The following is a 6,200-nucleotide window of genomic DNA, read 5'->3' as shown; positions in this document are numbered from 1 at the left end:
TGTGTCATTGCCATTGGGCATAGGAAGATTACCTCCTCATGTATATACTGTATATATATATCTCCGGTAGCTGAATACTTCTTGGGTATGGATGTACTTTATGGTTTGTACCTGCAAACAACAGTTGGAGAGTTTTGGCTGTGAATATGGACAGTAAAACCTGTGTTATGAGGATATGCTAAACATGACCCACAGGTGTTAGCCAAGCCAAGACATGTAGTTAATGTAAAGCAGTATCGCCTACCAGGAGGACATGCAGAGATAAGTGCTACTATGTGGGAATTAGAGAAAGTTGGCATTATTCAACTGGCTCAGAGCCCATTTAATGCTCCAGTATGGCCAGTGAAAAAGCCTGATGGTACCTGGAAAATGACTGTAGACTACCAAGAACTAAACAAAGTCATGCCTCCAAGCAGCTGTGCCTTCAGTTCACGACTTGATGGATCAGCTGATGACTCAGCTCAGATCTTATTACTAAGTATTGGACCTAACAAATGCTTTTTTCTCTATTCCAATCTCGGCTGATAGCCAAGATCAGTTCACTTTCACCTGGGAAGTGAGACAGTGGACCTTTCAAGTATTGCTCTAAGGTTATCTGCATAGCCCAACCATCTGTCATGGTTTGGTGGCTGGGGACCTAGCCAAGTGGACTAGGCCCAGCATGGTTACAATGTTTCACTACATTGATGACATGTAACTAACCTCTGATTCTCTTGCAGATTTAAACCAAGCAGCTCCAATGCTGCTAAGTCATTTGGAACAATGTGGGTGGGCTGTGAACACAGCCAAGGTGCAAGGACCTGGGCTCTCAGTCAAACTCCTGGGAGTGGTCTAGTCGGGTAAGACGATGGTCATCCCAGAAGCTATTATAGATAAAATACAGGCATACCCTCAACCCACAACGATACCTCAGCTACAGACATATTAGGGATTTTGGGGGTATTGAAGAGCTTTTGTACTCCATATGGCCCAAATGGTATGCCCACTATATGCATTGACAAAGAAAAGAGCCCTCTGGGATTGAGCTGAGGAAGTAGAGCAAGCTTATTGGGCTACGAAGAGGGCAATACAGTAAGTACAAGCTTTACAAGTGGCTGACTCCACTAAGTCATTTGAGTTAGATGTACATATAACCCAGGAGGGGTTAGGATGGGGTTTGTGGCAGAGATAAGACCAATTCCGGATACCTGTAGGATTCTGGTCTCAGCTCTGGAAGGGTGCTGAAGTGTGCTACACCCTAATAGAAAAGCAGTTAGCAGCTGTGTATTCTGCCTTGATAGCCACTGAAGCCATCACAGGAACTGCCAAAGTCCTAGTAAGGACAACATACCCCATAATAGGTTGGGTGCACACGTGGGCAACCAACCCTAAAATGGGTGTAGCTCAGACTCCCATTCTGTTTAAATGGGGAGCATATATAGAACAAAGGAGCACTGTGTCAATGAGTCTTCTGTCCAAAGAGTTGCAAACTGTGCCAGCCCCAGTAGAGGTTGTGGAGGAAACTTTTACACAACTGTTACCCATGGAGGTGGAGGCTACACCTTTCCATGAGGGACAGAGACCTATCACAGAGCAAGCTTGGTATACAGATGGCTCTAGCATGGGCCCTTCAGCATTGTGGACAGTGGTTGCTGTCCAGCCCTTAACAGATACCATGTGGTCTGAAAATGGTACAGGGCAAAGCAGTCAATGGGCTAAATTGAGAGCAGTATGGATGGTGATAAAAAATGAGCCTGGGCCATTAACCATCTGTACTGACAGCTGGGCTGTGTTCAAAGGTTTAACCTTTTGGATCTCTACATAGAAGTATCAATGGTGGATGGTAGGCCANGGAACAATGTGGGTGGGCTGTGAACACAGCCAAGGTGCAAGGACCTGGGCTGTCAGTCAAACTCCAGGGAGTGGTCTAGTCGGGTAAGATGATGGTCATCCCAGAAGCTATTATAGATAAACTACAGGCATACCCTCAACCCACAACGATACCTCAGCTACAGACATATTAGGGATTTTGGGGGTATTGGAGAGTTTTTGTACTCCATATGGCCCAAGTGGCATGCCCACTATATGCATTGACAAAGAAAAGAGCCCTCTGGGATTGAGCTGAGGAAGTAGAGCAAGCTTATTGGGCTACAAAAAGGGCAATACAGTAAGTACAAGCTTTACAAGTGGCTGACTCCACTAAGTCATTTGAGTTAGATGTACATATAAACCAGGAGGGGTTAGGATGAGGTTTGTGGCAGAGATAAAACCAATTCCGGATACCTGTAGGATTCTGGTCTCAGCTCTGGAAGGGTGCTGAAGTGTGCTACACCCTAATAGAAAAGCAGTTAGCAGCTGTGTATTCTGCCTTGATAGCCACTGAAGCTATCACAGGAACTGCCAAAGTCCTAGTAAGGACAACATACCCCATAATAGCTTGGCTGCACACATGGGCAACCAACCCTAAAATGGGTGTAGTTCAGACTTCCACTTTTTCTAAATGGGGAGCATACATAGAACAAAGGAGCACTGTGTCAATGAGTCTTCTGTCCAAAGAGTTGCAAACTGTGCCAGCCCCAGTAGAGGTTGTGGAGAAAACTTTTACACAACTGTTACCCATGAAGGTGGAGGCTACACCTTTCCATGAGGGACAGAGACCTATCACAGAGCAAGCTTGGTATACAGATGGCTCTAGCATGGGGCCTTCAGCATTGTGGACAGTGGTTGCTGTCCAGCCCTTAACAGATACAATGTGGTCTGAAAATGGTACAGGGCAAAGCAGTCAATGGGCTAAATTGAGAGCAGTATGGATGGTGATAAAAAATGAGCCTGGGCCATTAACCATCTGTACTGACAGCTGGGCTGTGTTCAAAAGTTTAACCCTTTGGATCTCTACTTGGAAGTATCAACGGTGGATGGTAGGTCCCTGACCCCTGTGGGGACAAGCCATATGGCAAGAGTTATGGGAATTGGGGCATGAGAAAAAAGTAACTCTTTTCCATGTCACAGGACACTTCCCCTTACCCAGTTCAGGAAATGATGAAGCAAATGCCTTGGCTAATTGTTCTGGCTGCAGGCACCGCACCAGAGTCACATGATCAACATATCAGCCTGCTGAACATGCATTGAACTTCCCATCAGTATGACTGCAGGATTTGCATGGAGGATCACACCAATGGTGACTACTAACTGGACATATGCAGCTGATAGTTAAAAAGATAGAACTGCAAGTCTTTAGGCATATCGAATGGACAATAGATTATGTAAATGTAAGCATCATTTATCCTCGCTTCAGGAACATTGTGGAAGATTCTGAATGCCTAGATTGTAAGTTGAGGGACCCTGAAGGGGTGGATTGTTGGGAAAATGGAACAATTTCGTCAGGCTCCCCTCGCCTCAGAGCCAGTTCAGGATGGTTTGGTAACATTGTGTGTGGGGGTGGAGTACATGTGCCTGCAAGGTGGCGCCACTTCCGCTGGGTTTTACTGCCTCAGGCACCCACTCTGCGTGGCCATGTTTTTCCAGACCTGCAGCTTCCAAGGACCATGTGGCCGGTTACCTAGCATATAGACCTGTGTAAAGGGGTCTGGTGACCCAGCCTCATGTGTGAAGGGTTTGTGACCCAGTCTGTGAATGGACTTGAGGGGTCTGGGAGCTACAGACCCAGCCCTAGCTCAGCCATCGGCCCAGTCGGTGCAAGATTACCGGCAAGTAAAAGAGCTGTGACAACTAGCGTGGTCACCTAGCTTTACAACTGGCATCACAAACAGGATTAAGAGCTAGACAATTGGTGCTGTGAGCAGGATATGTGACATCAGCCTTAGCCTTATCCTCGCAGTAGGCCTTAGCAGTAGCCAGACAACCTATTATCAGGAGGTGCCCTGGAGAAAGTCCAGTCGTGTTGTCCCTCTTTTTGCTTATCATGCTGGATCTCATCTCTCTCATGTGCCTGTGTGTCCCAATTTTCTTCTTCCACATGGGTTTTTACACCAGCTCTCCTCTCCCTGACATTCTGGGCCATTTCTATAAGTTTCTTCATATGGTGCATCCTTTCTTTTTGAGCCACTTTCTCAGTACTTAAAGACACATTTTCACAGCTTCAGAAGTCTCTGATCAGAAATGTAGAGAACCTTACCTAGTTTGGCAAATTTTTTGTGAATATGAACAGTCTGCAGTACTCTTCCATGAGCAGCTAGACATTTATCTAATAAAAATCTAATGACCCCTTGCATTTTTCCAATTTGAAATATGAAGAAGAATCTTCCACTTTCGGTGCTCCTTAAAGGTCTTCTTTCAGGTAGGAGAACCCATTAGGGGTGCAGGAAGAGAAGGTAACTCCTAAGAAATTTTCTTATTGATTTTTAACCTTGGGGGCTCTCTTGTTCATTTCTGTTGCTACACCCTCTGAATGACCCTCGGTTAACTCCAGAGGTGAAAGCCACTCCTTTCTGAGATGATGAGCATTTGATATACTGAGCAGGGGCCAGTTTAACAGTTGCTCAAGCTGGCATGTCTGTGGAAATCTTCAGTAGTACAGATCATTGTAAGGCTACCCTGTTTTCTGTTGTCTGTTTAATGGCTTCTTCATTGGGTCTTTGTAGGATTGGGTCATCTTCATTTATGATTTCCTTCAGGACAAAATCAGTGTACTTTTTTAAAAAAACACCCTAGTCTTTCTTAAATACCTTCCTAGTTAATCCCTTATTAAATATTTAAGACCTTGAAGGAATCAGATGAAGCCAGCAAAAGTTTAATTTAAGTGAAAGTTAGTATTTAAGTGGAATTTAAGTGGATAATCATCAAGAGACAGGATGAAAAAAAATGCTGGTTCTGTGAAAAGACTTCTTTCCTCCATCGGTGGTATGCTTACTCCACTGTCATCACTATATTCCAGTAGTCATTCTGTTTTCAATGTTTTACCAAAGACAAATTCAAACACCAACAAAAACAATAACAAAACAAACAATACAAAAATTATTGCACACATTGGTAGACTGAAGAATTTTAATGTTTTCCATTTATCACTGTACGACCAAGAAAATTTTATAACTTCTTTGTACATAGCTGCTACATGTAAGACAATCTGTTTTTAAGAAGGAATGATGACTCTAAGAAAGAATAATAAATAAATCTTGGGTAATTTTCTCTTTAAGCCCAGTGTCTGGATGTTTAAATAAACTTTTTGTTTAAAATGAATATTATAAAAATATACGTACAAAAATATAAACTGGGAGTCAAGTTTTTCTAACTGTCTAGTGTGTCTGTTGGACTGAAGACTAGAAGAAAAGGTTTTGGCCTAGGGAAAGTTCTGCATCCTCCTGGGAGTCCCCAAACTGTCCACACCTCCCATTGGGACCCCCAGCAGGGCACCATCCAAGAGATTTCCAAGTCCACTCTGGGACTGGAACTTTCTTACCCTTTCTGTCCTTTTGTCTATCTCTGTCTGATTCTCTCTCTCTTCACCATTTTTTGACACATAATTCACATATCATAAAAATTCACCCCATTCATAATCTACAATTCCTGTTTTTTTAGTCTATTCACAAATTTGTGCAACCATCACCACTATCTAATGCCAGGACATTTTTATTGCCCCAAAAGAGGACCCTCTTGGCCTTCCTAAGATCTCCCATTTGGCCTTCCTCCCACCTCCTGGAAGCCACCATTCTGCTTTCTTTCCATCTCTAGAATTTGTCTACTCTGGATGTTTTAGAGAAATTAAATCAAACAGTATGTGGATTTTTTTTTTTTTTTTTTGGCTGCTGACTGGTATGGGGTTCTGAACTCTTGACCTTGGTGTTATAACATGGCACCATAACCAACTAAGCTAACCAGCCAGTCCCTAGTATGTTTCCTTTCATATCTGGCTTCTTTAACTTTGTGGAATGTTTTCCAGGCTCACCCATGTTTGCAAGTATCAGTGCTGCATTTCTGTGTATGGCTTCATAAATTCCCATTGTAAATCCTTCAGGTAGAGTAATTGATGTATTGATTTTTGAATGCTACCAAGTCCTACTATTTTAATTCAAAATTGTGCTGAAATATCAGTGTCGGGCTAGGACAAAGGCTACTGTGAGGCTAAGGCTAAGGCCTGGAATCCTCACAGCACCAGTTGTCTAGCTCTTAATCCTGTTCATGATAACAATTGTAAAGCTAGGCAACCATACCAGTTGTCAGGCTCTTTTACCTGCTGGTAATCCTGCACCGACTGGGCAGATGGT

The 6,200-nt window shown here is 43.5% G+C and overlaps 1 pseudogene; it reads right to left on the bottom strand.

The window, feature by feature from the left end:
* The window catches only part of LOC103610238, an 8,437-nt pseudogene extending 3,809 nt beyond the window's left edge, over positions 1–4,628 (bottom strand).
* Between the last annotated feature and the right edge of the window lie 1,572 nt (positions 4,629–6,200).

Source organism: Galeopterus variegatus, unplaced genomic scaffold (assembly GCF_000696425.1).
Source record: "Galeopterus variegatus unplaced genomic scaffold, G_variegatus-3.0.2 Scaffold10799, whole genome shotgun sequence".
In the NCBI taxonomy this organism is placed as follows: Eukaryota; Metazoa; Chordata; class Mammalia; order Dermoptera; family Cynocephalidae; genus Galeopterus; species Galeopterus variegatus.
The sequence above is the reverse complement of the archived record's forward strand: the minus strand, read 5'-3'. Positions and strand labels throughout refer to the sequence as shown.